Genomic DNA, 17,106 nt, shown 5'->3' with positions numbered 1-17,106 from the left:
CATTGCAGTGAGGGTCATGTTTAGCTCCGGCAACTGGATACTGAGAGTATGTGGCAGGATAAACAATGCAGGTTGGACTTCCCCCTAAGTGGCTGTAATAGCCCCTGTCTCCTCATCCTCCTTTTCATTTGAGGAGTGGCTATCCCCAAGTTGGTGGCAGTCAATCAACCCAAGGCGTCTCAGATGGTTCTTGTGGGCATTTTTATAGTGGTACTGAATTTGTAATACATCCCAGAGTGGACTGGTGGATACCCAGAGGATGTTTCTTCTCTTGGGAAGTCTAAAACTTGCAGACAAGGTTTAAGAATAAGATGTCTCACTTTTAACATAAAAATAAAACCTTTGTTCCTCTTTCGGAAAGTCATAAATGGCTGCAATAGTCTTCCTTAGAATGTAGTGGAGGCTGAGTCTTTAAATTTATCCAAGGCTAAGTTAGATGGATTTTTAATGGTCGCGGAAGAGTCCAGCAGACAGGAAGGTGGCTCTGTGGCCATAATCAGATGGTCGTTGGAACAGGCTGGGAGGGCCAAATGATCTTCTCCTGCTCTGAAGTCCTATGTTCCACAAATAGCCCATAAAGGGATTTGTCTGGTCCACAAATCATGCATTTGGTCCTTCCAGCTTTCGGAGATTCCTGTCTATCGATAACAACCTGGATCAACAGCCCCCTTTTATTTGAGGCAGTAATCCTCTTCAGTTACAATCAGTTCCCCTCAAGGAACCTGGCCGCAGCTGTCTTTCCCACTCATCACTAACCTCGCTTCCAGTTACTGTTACCGTCCACCCAGCTCTCTGACTGCAGATTTGCTCTCTGACTGCAGTCTCCCCACTTCACTTAAAGGATTTAGCTGTGGGTGTTAGAGATTCATGCTCTCTGAGTTCTTTTCTTGTGTGAAATATCTGAAAGTGACCATTTAGGTGTAGTTTGCTGGTGCAGTTGTAGTTTCTTGTGTTGCCTGAGGTTACCATGAAGGACTCTCCTTCTCAACCCCTCCCCTTTTCCAACACATGGTGGCTGTCAGGTTAAATTGAATTAAATTAAATTGAATTAACTAAATCAGGTTTACTGTCACATGTATTGGTGACCTGATGGAAATTTATAAAATAATGAGAGGTATGGATAGAATTAATGATAATTATCTTTTTCCCTAGGATGGGGGATTTCAAGGAGGATGGGGCAAATTTTTAAGGTGAGAGGAGAGAGATTTAAAAAAGACATAAGAGGCAAACATTTACACAGAGGATGGTTTGGGTGGGGAATGAACTTCCTGAGGAAGTAGTGGATGTGGTTGCAATTACAACATTTAAAAGACATTTGGATAAGTACATAAATAAGAAAGGAGCAGGCAGGTGGGACTAGTTTAGTTTGGGATTATGTTTGATTGGTTGGATCGAAGGGTCTGTTTCCATGCTCTATGACTCTATGAGTGCAGTGAAAAGTTTACAAAGTTGCCATTTACAGTGCCACCTTAGGTACAAAGGTAGCTGTGTACAGGATTTTAGGAATAAATTTAAAAAGTAAAGAAATAAAAAGTTCAGCATTACCATCCTTCAACCAGCCCACACCAGGACCTCTCCTCCAGTCCATGTCAAACTCTCCCTTACACTGCACAAAGGATGCAGCTCCACTCCAGGCACCAAACTCCATCACAGCCCTCAGTGCACCAGGTTGCCAAGTCCAGGCTTCAGGCCTACCAAAGCCAGGAGTCATCAATCTGGGCATCATCACTGCTGATGCTGATGACCCTTCAGCTTCCAGCTTCCCTCACAATGTCAGAAGCTGAAAGAAAAGAGAAAGAAAAGGACGGAAAAGGAGAAAGAGAAGGATGTGGCTGGTCCTAACTCTCCCTATCATGCCAGCACCACCATCTTGGAAGATGGAAGATAGTTTCCCCATACCCTGGGTCTGGAGATCAGCAGAATCACTGTCACCAGTTTGTCCCTCTGTAATGAGAGAGTGCCCCGTGGTTTATGAAAACTATGGCAACTTTATTTTGATGAGATATAATGGCTTGGATGAATTCAAGATATAATCAGAAATTGTTTCAGTAAGTATTCAAATCTCTCTGTAGCAGCATTCGCAATTTGCTACCAGGGTGTGTAGTTTAGTGGAAATATATTCTTCCTACACAGAGCAGTCCTTTTAAATTGTATTTCAGCACAGGAAATTGGAATAAATGGCTTTGATGCTCTTTCATTCTTTTCCATGAGCATTTTCAAACTCTACCTCCAGAAATTGTCACCACTGTCCAAAAAAATTGTAAAATCTGCAATCTCAATTAAAAACCTCATTGAGCTGTGAATTTCAAGTCCAGTGATTTGCTAAGGATCTGACAACGCAATTACTAACAAAGCGTTTTTATTGCTCATGAGAAGATAACTTGTCAAACAACAAAAGGAAGAATTATTTTCGAATCTTACAGCACATTTGCCTTTCAGCAAACATAAGGTACTGCTGTCATCAAGCTGCTTTAAGTAATGTGATATTTCCATGAAATGAATGGAAATTTCAAAGAAATTTTCCAAAGGATTTATTTGTATTCAATTTCTGTGTTAAAGTAGTCTTAACATTTGCTTCATTTTTACAGTTGGGTTGTCAAGCTGATGAATTGGAATTTTCTGTTGTAATAAATCATTAAGGCACCTAGAGACAATGATGAATTTGCTTTAAATGTTCACATTTAATGTTGGACAAACTGAAATGATTGCAGAGGATTTTTTATATCTAATATGTAAAACACATTCTCCGTAAATTTGAACTCATCCAAAAAAATCAGCTGCCAGTGTCCTAACCCATACAAAGTCCAGTTTGTCTATCAGCCCCACATACACTTCAATTTCATTTTTTCTTCTTTATTTTCAAATCTCTTTAAGGCCCTGCCTCTCTCTGTCGCTGCAATCTCACAGACCCCTCACTCTGATCTTCTGTGCAATCTCTATCTTAATCAGTCTGCCACTGTTGGCCCACGCTTTCCACTATCACTACTCCAAGCTGTGAAATTCCTTTACTGAACCTGATCCTCCTTTCTCCATTTGAGATTTTTCTTAAAATCTACTTCTTTGGTTAAGCTTTAAGCCACCTATTGTATTAGTGTTATGTTCTTTTCTCATAATGCTTCTGAGAAGCATCTTAGGACATCCTACTGTTTTAAAGGTATTATATAAATGCAGGTCGATGTTGTTGTAATACACTTTGAATTTGTGAGTTGCCCCAGGGAGTGGCTAATGGCTTTGCGGTTTTTCAAATTCACTGTCTAATAGGAGCTCTAGGCCTGGTCAGTTCCGATTATTGTATTGTGCCTTCACATTGAAGCTTCCTGTGTAATGTACGGCTGGATTGAGAAAATGTTAACTGGCTCGTTAGCTTCTTGAGAAGTATGAAAACAGAATTATTGCGGGGTCATTGACCAACCGGTGTTCTGTCAGTTCCATGATTACGTTGCAAGATTTTGCTGAAAGCTATAATGACTTGCACCATTATATTTATTGTGGGGATGGGGCAGGACTCCTAAATACAAGAAAACTCATTTAATCTTTGTTTAAATGCATTGCTACAAGTACAACACAGGTCGACTTGCTGATCGATTGTTCTTAATCTCTGAATGTCCCAAAGCACTTACAAGCAATGATGTACATTTCAAGTCAGGATGCGGAGGTGCTGTTGGACTGGGGGGAACAAAGTTAAAAATCATACAACACCCATTCTAAGTGCTGAAAGACTTAAGAGCAATCTAGGTTTATTCAAAACGTTGCCTCAGTTGTATGACACTTTTATCTTTTACTATAAATTCTATGTCCTACAATCCTACCCCACTAGTTACCTGATGAAGGAGCAGCGCTCCGAAAGCTTGTACCTCCAAATAAACCTGTTGGACTATAACCTGGTGTTGAGTGATTTTTAATTTTTTGAAGTCAAGCCATTGTTTTAATGTTGGAGACAGAGCACTGCATTTTTACACAAACAGCAACATGTTACTGACCAGGTTTAATGTTTTCATCGTTTTTGTTAAATGTCAAAACACTTCTAATGTTTTATGTTCACTGACTGCCAATGTTCACAGACCTGAGTGAATGAAACTTTATTCTATGATGTTAGTTGAGGGAAACTATTGGTCCAGCCAATGGGGAAATGCCCATTCTGCTTGTCTTCAGACTTGAGGTTTTTAATGCTCTCTCAGGCAGGAGTCAGTTAAATGCCTCACCCAACAAACAGCAATGCAACAAATCAATACTGCACTGGGGTGTCAGCTTTTCTCATTGTCGTTTAGTCCTGGGCTGGGATTTTATCAGGCAGAGACAAAGCACTGTCCTCACTCAGTCACAGCTAGCACACATCAGAGCAGGAGTAGTTAATCCATTAGGAAGGATGTTGTGAAACTTAAAAGGTTCGGAAAAAAATTACTGGGAATGTTGCCAGGGTTGGAGGGCTTGAGCTGTATGGAGAGGCTGAATAGGCTGGGGCTGTTTTCCCTGGAGCGTCAGAGGCTGAGGGATGAGAGGCTTATAAATTCATGAGAGACATGCATAAAGTGAATAGACAAGGTATTTTCCCAAGGGTAGGGGAGTCCAAAACTAGAGTGCATAAATTTAAGGTGAGAGGGGAAAGATTTAAAAGGGATCTAAGGGGCAACATTTTTCACTCAGAACATGGTGTGCGAATCTAATGAGCTGCCAGAGGAAATGGTGGAGGCTGGTACAATTACAATATTTAAAACGCATCTGGATGGGTATGTGAAACTCTTAGAGAGATATACACCAAATGCTGGCAAATGGGACCAGATTAATTTCGGATATCTGGTCAGCATGGGCAAGTTGGACTGAAGGGTCTGTTTCCATACTGTACATCTCTATGACTCTATGCAGCCTAGGGAGCTGACTCCATCATTCAGCATGACCATGGCTGATCGTTTAACTCAACATCACTTTCCTCTACTGCTCTGTATCTTGCGATGTTATTAGTCTTTGGATATCTATTAGCTTCTGACTTGAACTTGCCAATTTCAATCATAAAACTACAAGCAATAGGAACAGAAGTAAGTCATTCAGACCAAAGATTCCCTTTGTGTGAGCTCATCAACATGCCTTATTGACTCTGCTTCTTAAATCAGTGAGGTCATGGCTGATTTGATCATCCTCAGCTCCACTTTCCTGCTTTCACCCCATAACCTTGATTCCCTTCCTGATTAAAAAGCTGTCTCTCTTAGAATTGAATACACTTAATGACGCAGCCCTCATAGCAATCTGTGATAAAGAATTCCACAGATTCACTCCACTCTGAAAGAATAATATTTATTATCATTATTATTAGATTAGATTCCCTACTGTGTGAAATCAGGCCATTCGGTCCACACCGACCCTCCTAAGAGTAACCCACCCAGATCCATTCCCCTACCTTTGCCCCTGATGGATGTACCTAATACTATGGATAATGTACCATGACCAATTCACCTAATGTGCACATCTTTGGATTTTGGGAGGAAACCGGAGCACCCAGAGGAAAGTTGAGAAACTCCTTTCCTCCTCATCTCTGTCTTAAATAGGACACCCCTCATTCTGAGATTATGCCTAGTGATAAAAAGTAAAGGTATTGTTCAAATGGCCAGACCCACAAGTTTAAAGACTCCCTTTATCTTTTAAATGAAGAAATGCTTGTCTTGCCATTTAGCTATAGTTGCACACCTGAGAAGCAATCAATATCCTCACCACAGGGAGAACCACGTGGTTAAACTAGAATGGCTGTTACAAAGTGATGATTACCGTGAAGGAATTCGCTTTCTGATGCGAGATTCTAAATCTCCTCTTGATCCAACCACACTTTGAAAATAAGATGCAAAAATTGGAAGATCTTTGCCATTTTAGGGAAAGCTAATTGGTGATGATAGAATTGGAACTAAACTACATAGACTTTTATCGGTGTTTATTTACAGAATTACATGCATACACCTCATAACCTGGCACCTCTCATTTCAATCAGTCCCTATTTACAGCAGCTCAAGCAAATCCCCTATTAAATCATATTCTACTTGAAAGTAAAAATAATTCATATAAAATTAAGAATGCTTCTGGGGCCTAGCATTTGTTTAAAAGGCAGAGTAAGGCCCTTCGGCCTGCTTGGTGTCTGCCAACACTTTCTAAGATCAATCCAGTTGGTCGCACTCTCTGGTTCATTCTCCATTGGCCCATGATTTAGAATAAGGTTTATTGTCAGGTTACAAAAGAACAGGAGTGCAGTGAAAAGTGTACAATGTCACCAACACATGGTGCAGTCTTAGGTACAAATCTCAGGTACAAAACATAGAGAGAATAATGAGAAAAGGGTGCACTGCAATACAGATATATACAATATAAGTTAGGAAAATAAAACAGAAAGCCAAAAAGATAGACATTACAGTCTTTCTATAAGGGCTTCTACATGGTCTGACCCCTGAAAGAATATTGTGAGAAGGCACACGACACCAGGTTATAGTCCAACAGGTTTATTCAAAATCACAAGCTTTTGGAGCAAGTTTCAAACAAACCTGTTGGACTAGAAGCTGGTGTCATGTGACTTCTGACCTTGTCCACGCCAGTCTGACACCGGCACCTCCACATCAAAAGAATGTTGTGATTGGATCTGTATCCCCCACCCTTTCACATTCCCACACTTCATTTGGCAGAAAGAAGATGTTCTTAATGTCACCCCTGGTTCTTTTGCCAATTATCTCACTGCTCCCTTGGTATTAACCTTTCAGCCAGTGGAAACAATTCCTTATTATTCATTCTGTCCAAAGCCTTGAGACTTTTGATAGCCTCTATCAAATCTCCCTTTAGCCTTCTCTGTGAGAAGGCAAGTCACAGCTTCTCCAGATGATCTATGTAACTGCAACCCCTCATTCTCAGGGCAATTCATGTAAATCCCCGCTTTACCCTCTCTGAAGTTTTCAGATCAATAGACAATAGGTGCAGGAGTAGGCCATTCCACCCTTCACGCCAGCACCACCATTCATTGTGATCATGGCTGATCATCCACAATCAGTATCCTGTTCCTGCCTTAACCCCATGACCCTTGATTCCACTATCTTTAAGAGCTCTATCCATCCCTTTCTTGAAAGTATCTAGAGAATTAGCGTCCACTGCCTTCTGGTGCAGAGCATTCCATATATCCACCACTCTCTGGGTGAAGAGGTTTCTCCTCAACTCTGTTCCTCTCCCAGCTCTACACCCACACCAGATCCCAGCTCTCAGCCCTGCCGAGTTCTCACCATCCCCCCAGATCTCCCCCTCACTGAGGATGAACGATCAGTCCTCAGCAAAGGACTCACCTTCATCCCCCTCTGTCCACGCATCAATGAATTTAATACATGCCGTGACGTCGAACAATTCTTCCGTCGCCTCCGCCTCCGAGCTTACTTTCACAATCAGGACTCCCGCCGACCTTCCGAGGACCCCTTCGCCCACCTCCAACACATTGCATCCACCTGGACACCCCGCGCTGGCCTATTACCTACCCTCGACCTCTCCATTTCCAACTGCTGCCGGGACATTAACCCCCTCAACCTGTCCACCTCCCTCCATCATTCCAACCTTTCACCCTCACAACGCGCAGCCCTCCAATCCCTCTGCTCCAATCCCAACCTCACCATCAAGCCAGCGGATAAAGGGGGCGCACTGACCTCTACACTGCTGAAGCCAAACATCAACTCGAGGACACCTCTTCCTACTGCCCCCTCGACCATGACCCCACCCCCCATCACCAAACCATCATCCCCCAGACCATACAGAATCTCATCACCTCAGGAGATCTCCCACCCACAGCTTCCAACCTCATAGTCCGGGAACCTCTCACTGCCCGGTTCTACCTCCTTCCCAAGATCCACAAGCCTGACCACCATGGCCGACCCATTGTCTCAGCATGCTCCTGCCCCACTGAACTCATCTCTACCTACCTCAACACTGTCCTATCCCCCCTAGTCCAGGAACTCCCCACATACGTTCGAGACACCACCCACGCCCTCCACCTCCTCCAAAACTTCCATTTCCCCGGCCCCCAACGCCTCATCTTCACCATGGATATCCAATCCCTCTACACCTCCATCCGCCATGACCAGGGCCTCCAAGCCCTCCATTTTTCCCTCTCCAGACATCCCCAACAGTACCCTTCCACCGACATTCTCATTCGTTTGGCCGAACTGGTCTTCACCCTTAACAATTTCTCCTTTGAATCTTCCCACTTCCTCCAGACTAAGGGGGTAGCCATGGGCACACGTATGGGCCCCAGCTATGCCTGTCTCTTTGTTGGCTACATAGAGCAGTTGATCTTCCGTAATTACACCGGCACCACTCCCCACCTCTTCCTCCGCTACATTGATGACTACATTGGCGCCACCTCGTGCTCCCGCGAGGAGGTTGAGCAATTCATCAACTTCACCGACACATTCTACCCTAACGTTAAATTTACCTGGACCATCTCTGTCACCTCCCTCCCCTTCCTGGACCTCTCCATCTCCATTAATGACGTCGGACTTGACACTGACATTTTTTAAAAACCCACCGACTCCCACAGCTACCTGGATTACACCTCTTCCCACCCTACCTCTTGCAAAAATGCCATCCCGTATTCCCAATTCCTCCACCTCCGCCGGATCTGCTCCCAGGAGGACCAGTTCCACCACAGAACACACCAGATGGCCTCCTTCTTTAGAGACCACAATTTCCCTTCCCACGTGGTTAAAGATGCCCGCCAACGCATCTTGTCCACATCCCGCACCTCCGCCCTCAGACCCCATCCCTCCAACCGTAACAAGGACAGAACGCCCGTGGTGCTCACCTTCCACCCTACCAACCTTCGCATAAACCAAATCATCCGCCGACATTTCCGCCACCTCCAAACAGACCCCACCACCAGGGATATATTTCCCTCCCCACCCCTTTCCGCCTTCCGCAAAGACCGTTCCCTCCGTGACTACCTGGTCAAGTCCACGCCTCCCTACAACCCACCCTCCCATCCTGGCACTTTCCCCTGCCACCGCAGGAAGTGTAAAACCTGCACCCACACCTCGTCCCTCACGTCTATCCAAGGCCCTAAAGGAGCCTTCCACATCCATCAAAGTTTTACTTGCACATCCACTAATATCATTTATTGTATCCGTTGCTCCTGATGCACTCTCCTCTACATTGGGGAGACTGGACGCCTCCTAGCAGAGCGCTTTACGGAACATCTCCGGGACACCCGCACCAATCAACCACACTGCCCTGTGGCCCAACATTTCAACTCCCCCTCCCACTCTGCCAAGGACATGGAGGTCCTGGGCCTCCTTCACCGCCGCTCCCTCACCACCAGACGCCTGGAGGAAGAACGCCTCATCTTCCGCCTCGGAACTCTTCAACCCCAGGGCATCAATGTGGACTTCAACAGCTTCCTCATTTCCTCTTCCCCCACCTCACCCTAGTTCCAAACTTCCAGCTCAGCACTGTCGCCATGACTTGTCCAGACTTGTCCTACCTGCCTATCTCCTTTTCCACCTATCCACTCCACCCTCTTCTCCCTGACCTATCACCTTCATCCCCTCCCCCACTCACCCATTGTACTCTATGCTACTTTCTCCCCACCCCCACCCTCCTCTAGCTTATCTCTCCACGCTTCAGGCTCACTGCCTTTATTCCTGATGAAGGGCTTTTGCCCGAAACGTTGATTTCGAAGCTTTTCGGATGCTGCCTGAATTGCTGTGCTCTTCCAGCACCACTAATCCAGAATCTGGTTTCCAGCATCTGCAGTCATTGTTTTTACCTCTGTTCTAAATGGCCTACCCCTTATTTTTAAGCTGTGTCCTCTGGTTTAGGACTCACCCATCTGCGGAAACATGCTTCCTGCCTCCAGAGAGTCCAATCCTTTAATAATCTTATAATTCTCAATCAGATCCCCTCTTATCCTTCTAAACTCAATTGTATACAAGCCCAGTTGCTCCAATCTTTCAACATATGATAGTCCCGCCATTCCGGGAATTGACCTCGTGAACATACGCTGCACTCCCTCAGTAGCCAGAATGTCCTTCCTCAAATTTGGAAACCAAAACTGCACACAATATTCCAGGTGCGGTCACACCAGGCCCCTGTACAGCTGCAAAAGGACCTCTTTGCACCTCTACCCAATTCCTCTTGTTATAAAGGCCAGCATGCCATTAGCTTTCTTCACTGTCTGCTGTACCTGTATGCTTGCTTTCATTGACTGATATACAAGAACTAGGCGAAAGTGAGGACTGCAGATGCTGGAGATCAGAGTCCACATTAGAGTGGTGTTGGGGAAAAGCACAGCAGGTCAGGCAGCATCCAAGGAGCAGGAAAATCGACATTTTGGGCAAAAGCCCTTCATCAGGAATGAGGCTGCCTCCTTCCTAATGAAGGGCTTTTGACTGAAATACCGATTTTCCTGCTCTTCGGATGCTGCCTGACCTGCTGTGCTTTTCCAGCACCTCTCTAATCTGGACTCTGACATACAAGAACATCTAGATCTCATTGTACTGCCCCTTTACCTAACTTGACTCCATTTAGGTAGTAATCTGCCTTCCTGTTCTTGCCACTAAAGTGGATAATCACACATTTAACCACATTAAACTGCATCTGCCATGCATCTGTCCACTTACCTAGCCTGTGCAGGTCACCCTGTATTCTCCTAACATCCTCCTCACATTTCACCCTGCCACCCAGCTTTGTGTCATCAGCAAATTTGCTAACATTACTTTTAAAACCTTCATCTATATCATTAATGTACATTGTAAAGAGCTGCAGTGCCAGCACTGATCCTTGTGGTATGGGACCCATTTATCACTACTCTTTGCTTCCTGTCAGCAGGCCAATTTTCAATCCAAGTCAGTATTTTGACCCCAAAACCATGCCCTAATTTTGCTTACTAATCTCCTATGTGGGACTTTAGCAAAGGCTTTCTGAAAGTCCAGGTACACTACATCCACTAGCTCTCCCTTGTCCATCATAGTTATATCCTTAAAAAATTCCAGAAGACTAGTCAAGCAGGTTTCCCCTTTGTAAATCCATGCTGACTCTGACCTATCCAAATGTTATCCAAATGAGTCATAATTTCATCTTTTATAATTGACTCCAGCAACTTTCCGACCACTAACCGGTCTATAATTCCCTGTTTTCTCTCTCCTTCCGTTCTTGAAAAGTGGGACAACATTAGCCACTCTCCAAACCATAGGAACTGATCCTGAATCTATAGAACATTGGAAAATGATCACCAATGCATCCACAATTTCTAGAGCCACCTCCTTCAGTACCCTGGGACGCAAACCATCAGGTCCTGGGGACTTATCAACCTTCAGACCTAACAGTCTCTCCAACACCATTTCCTGCCTAATATAAATTCCTTTCAGTTCATCCATCACCCTAGGTCCTTCAGCCACAATTACATCTGGGAGATTGTCTGTGTCTTCCTCAATGAAGACAGATCCAAAGTACCTATTCAACTCTTCTGTCATTTCCTTGCTCCCCATAATAAATTCACCCATTTCTGTTTTCAAGGGCCCAATTTTAGTCTTAAGCATTTCTTTTCCTTTTCACATTCCTAAAAAAGCCTTTACTAACCTCCTTTATATTTTTGGCCAGTTTGCCTTCTTACCTCATTTTTTTCTCCTTGTATTGCCTTTTTAGTTATCCACCGTTGCTCTTTCAAGGTTTCCCAGTCCTCTGGCTTCCCGCTCATCTTTGCTATGTTATACTTCTCTTTTATCTTTATACAGTCCTTAACTTCCCTCATCAGCCATGGCCGCACCTGCCTCCCCTTCGGATCTTTCTTCCTCTTTGGAATGAATCGATCCTGCACCTTCTGCATTATATCCAAAAATACCTGCCATTGTTGTTCCACTGCCATCCCTGCCAGGGTATTGAACCATTGAACTTTGGCCAGCTCCTCCCTCATAGCTCCTTCATAGTTCCCTTTGCTCAACTGCAATACTGACACTCCCGATTCTCCCTTCTCCCTCTCAAATTGCAGATTTAAACTTATCATATTATGGTCACTACCTGCTAATTGTTCCTTTACTTTGAGGTCCCTGATCAAATCTGGTACGTTGCACAACACCAGATCCAGAATTGCTTTCTCCCTGATAGGCTCCAGTACAAGCTGCTCTAAGAATCCGTCTTGGAGGCACTCCACAAACTCCCTTTCCTGGGGTCCAGTACCATCCTGATTCTCCCAGTCTACGTGCATGTTGAAATCCCCCATAACAACCGTAGTAATACCTTTGTGACAGGCCAATTTCAGCTCCTTATTCAACTTCCACCCTACATCCAAACTACTGTTTAGGGGCCTGTTGATAACCCCCATTCTACCCTTAGAATTTCTTAGCTCTATCCATACTGACTCTACATCTCCTGATTCTATGTCCTCCCTCGCAAGGGACTGAATGTCATTCCTCAGCAATAGGGCCACCCCATTCCCTCTGCCTGTCAGTCTGTCCTTACGATAGCATGTATAGCCTTGAATATTAATTTCCCAGGCCCTGTCCACTTGAAGCCATGTCTCAGTTATCCCCACAACAACCTAACTGCCAATTTCCAACTGAGCCTCAAGCTCATCCACCTTATTTCTTATGCTTCGTGCATTCATACATAATATTTTTAATTTGTTACTCCCCTCACCCTTCCTATCAACCCCTATTTCACTTGACCATACTGTCTGATCCCCCTTGAGGTTTCCGCTCCATTGATTCCGTTGTCTTTCTTAACTTCTCTTGTTCTAACTTTCCCATTAACTTCCTTCTTAAATTTCTAGTTTGTCCTCTCCCCCCCACTACTTAGTTTAAACACCCCTGTGTTGCAGTGGTAAACCTGCCTGCCAGAATGCTGGTCCCCCACCCATTAAGGTGCAAACCATCCCTCTTCTATAATTTATCCTTACCACAAAACTTACCCCATTGATCCAAGAACTTAAATCCTTACTTCCTGCACCAGTTCCTCAACCACACATTCAAGTCCATTATCTCCCTGTTCCTGCCTTCTCCAGCCCGAGGAACTGGAAGCAAACCATAGATACCACTCTGGAAGTCCTGCTTTTCAGCCTTCTTCCGAGTTCTCTGAAGTCCTGCTGTAGAATGTCCCTCCCCTTCTGCCCGACGTCATTTGTGCCGACATGCAGCACCAACTCTGTCTCTTCACCTTCACCCTTGAGGATTCCCTGCACTCTGTCAGTGATGTCCTGGATCCTAGTACTAGGAAGGCAACACACCATCCTCAAATCCTGCCTGTTGCCGCAGAAACCCCTTTCAGTCCCTCTCACTATGGATTTCCCTACTACCACGGCTCTGCATGATGTTGGACTCCTCAGCTCTGCCTCCAAGCCAATATTCGATTGGCAGACGTGTCTGCCTCTCGGACAGGCAGTCTCATCTGTCTCAACAGTTTCCAAGAGAGTCAACCTGTTCACGAGAGGCACTTCCCCCGGGGTGTCTTGTACTTGAATCATCTCTTCCTTCCTCATCATCATCTCACTTCTCTTTTCTGGTATGCACGGTGTAATGACCTTGCTGAAGGTCCTGTCCAGAAAATTCTCTCGGATGAGCCTAAGATCATCTAGTTCTTTCTTTAGTGCTGCAACATGCTCCTTCAGAAGCTGAATGTGTACATACCTTCCACAGCCAAAGGAGCCAGAGATACTATCAGTGTCCCTGACCTCCCACATTATGCTCGCAACACACTGAATCAGCTTGACAGTCATGACTTCACTCTCTTCAACCTGTGGCATAATCTCCTCACTCAGTCTCTTCACCGAAGACTCCTGAGCCAAAGACTCACACTTTTCTCACCAGACACTTCCCTTGACCCCCTTTTTTTGCTGCAAATCTGTGGACTCTTAATTAGGTTAGACGAGGAGGGTGGGAGGGAGGCCCTACTGTGTAGGACCTGGGGCCCAGAACACACCTACTTAAATAGCACTCACTAACCTTCCCAACAGCCTCTGTGCTCCGACCTCACTTCCGCCCAGCTCCCGCCGCACTCTGCTGCAAGATCGATTGTAGTGGGGCTCTCACAAGGGGAAAAGTGTTCCTGGGGTTTCTAACTCTCCAAGCTCAGGTGATGAAGATGCAGAACAAAGCTTCTCCTATTCGGAAGTCATCAGGATGCCACATCAGAGCACAATTTCCCGAAACGTTGCCATCTTTCACCATCCCAAACACCCCCCCACCTCTACAACAATTGTCCCTGAAAACCATAATAACCATTTGTTCTGAATTACTGCCAGTTCTTTGCATAGACATAATTAAGTGGGTATAGGCTGGATTCAATCCATATTGAGCTCTCTTGACTTGCAAAGAATCCCATCCCACCAGAATGAATGGATTGTGCACAATGGAGTTCTCAGAGGAGAAATGTGACTGAGACTATTGATGCACTGGTTTTCTGCAGCTCAGTGCAATCTGTCTGATGGATATTCAGCAATCATTTTCTACAACATATGGACAGAAGTATACATTTCCCGCTCCTCCTATTATCGTGAGCATTTGAAACGGCCCTTCTACTCTCTAACTGACTTGGGTTCTCTACCTTTTATTGGGCAATAGAGGTTTTCCTTTTGTAATTCATTCACAGGATATGAACATTACCGGTCTGATGCCCTTGGGGGAGGGGGCGGGTGCGGGAGTGAGCTAGAATGAGCGAGAATACAACAAAATGTAAAGTTAAGGCACTTCAGAGGGCACAGTCAATCACAAAACGGCATACCAACAATTTTAATGGCCTCTTTTTTAAAATAGATATTTGGTTTGAGAGTCACATAATGACCAAGCAGGATAAAGGCAGTAGATTTCCTACTTGAATGACATGGGATATTGTGACAATCTGGTAGATTTGTGGCCACTTGTTATTGGTTCATGGTGTTATAAACTAGGCCAGACCAATCAAAACATTCTTAAGCTGGCAGCCCAGACCATAACTTTGCAATTTGTTTTAGTAAGTGTCCAGTGAAAATTACCCGGATTACGTTAGCGAGGTTGACTACCAGGTTTAAAACCGATAAAAAAATTTATTCACAAAATTACACAATGAAGCATGAAGAACAGATTAAAGAACTCCTACAGAACTCAGTCTATCCAAACAGACTTAAGTATGCTGTACCAAATATACACAATAGTCCCAATAAGCAAACCCCCTTTAAAGCACAGTACAAAAATGGGTCAGATGCTTACAGATTGAAGTTAGAATGGCAGAAGAGAGAGTTTCCACACAGCTCACTGTTCAACTCCCAACCAGTTCTGGACTGAACTAAACTGCTCAGCTAGAGAACTGACCACTCCCCTTTCATTCTGCAAGTTACTTCTAAAACATGACCACTTTGGCCTGAAGTCTCATCTGTTTACATATAAACAAAAGTCCTCTCAAAATCTTTTTCATCTCTGAACCAAACAAGTCTGATTGGAGCCCGGTCTGGTTCATTACCGCTCTTAAAAAATTCAAGAACAGCGTATCTTTGAGCCGAGGAGCAGTTTTTAGAAATGTGACAATAGTGTGAGAATGTCACTGGCTAGACCAGCATTAATTGCTCATCCCCTATTGCCCAGAGGGCAGTCAAGAGTCAACCACATTGCTGTGGGTCTGAAGTCACATGTAGGCCAGAACATTAAGGATGATCATGAAGTCATTGTCAATTGTCTGAAAAACCCATCTGGTTCACGAATGTCCTTTAGGGAAGGAAACTGCTATTCTTACCTGGTCTGGACTACATGTTACTCCGGACCCACAGCAATGTGGTTAACTTTTAACTGCCCTCTGGACAATTAGAGATGGGTAATAAATGGCCTAATCAACAATACACTCATCTCTTGAATGAAATTTATAAAAATAGAATTAAAAAGTGTCTCACTCTAAAAAACATCAAACAAGAGTCATAGAGATGTACAGCACAGAAACAGACCCTTCAGTCCAACTTGTCCATGATGACCAAATATCCTAAATTAATCCAGTTCCATTTGCCAACATTTGGCCCATTATCCTCTGAACCCTTCCTATTCATATACCCATCCAGATGCCTTTTAAATGCTGTAATTGTACCAGCCTCCACCACTTCCTCTGGCAGCTCATTCAACGCACGCACCATCCTCTATGTGAAAACGTTGCTCTGACATCCCTTTTAAAGTTTTTCCCTCTCATCCTAAACCTATGCCCTCAAGCTTTGGACTCCCCCATTGCCAGGGAAAAGACCATGTCTATTTACCCTATCCATTCCCCTCATGATTTTATAAACCTCTAGGGAAATCCGCCCCAGCCTATTCAGTCTTTCCCTATCCCTATTGGAAGGTCAAACCTTCCAACCCTGGCAACATCCTTGTAAGTCTTTTCTGAACCCTTTCAAGTTGAGCAACATCTTTCCGATAGCAGGGAGACCAGAAATGCATGCAATATTGCAAAAGTTCAAAGTTTGTGCGAAGATTTGTAGCTCGGGTGCTCGTTGTTGTGGCTCTGTTCGCCGAGCTGGGAATTTGTGTTGCAGACGTTTCGTCCCCTGTCTAGGTGACATCCTCAGTGCTTGGGAGCCAGACTACTGCGACCACTAGGACTCATAACCGCACACAAACTAACAGCCACTCTCAGACAACAACTCACCAGAACGAAGGACCCAATACCCAGCATGAGCAAAACCAATGTAGTGTACAAAATCCCATGCAAGAACTGCACAAAACACTATATAGGACAAACAGGAAGACAGCTAATGATCCGCATCCATGAACACCAACTAGCCACGAAACGACATGACCAGCTATCCTTAGTAGCCACACGCAGATGACAAGCAACATGAATTCAACTGGGACGACACTACTATTATAGGACAAGCCAAACAGAGAACAGCCAGGGAATTCCTAGAGGCATGGCACTCATCCACAGATTCAATCAATAAGCACATCGACCTGGACCCAATATACCGACCACTGCAGTGGACAGCTGGAACTGACAACCGGAAGCGACAGATTCAAACCACTACAAATGCCAGAGGAAACATCACAGAAGCACTTCACAGGAGGCTCCCAAGCACTGAGGATGTCACCTAGACAGGGGACGAAACGTCTGCAACACAAATTCCCAGCTCGGCGAACAGAACCACAACATATTGCAAAAGAGGCC

This window comes from Chiloscyllium plagiosum, unplaced genomic scaffold, assembly GCF_037043375.1.
Source record: "Chiloscyllium plagiosum isolate Xiang-an unplaced genomic scaffold, Cpla_swu_hap1 HiC_scaffold_26, whole genome shotgun sequence".
NCBI classification, from domain to species: Eukaryota; Metazoa; Chordata; class Chondrichthyes; order Orectolobiformes; family Hemiscylliidae; genus Chiloscyllium; species Chiloscyllium plagiosum.
The sequence above is the reverse complement of the archived record's forward strand: the minus strand, read 5'-3'. Positions refer to the sequence as shown.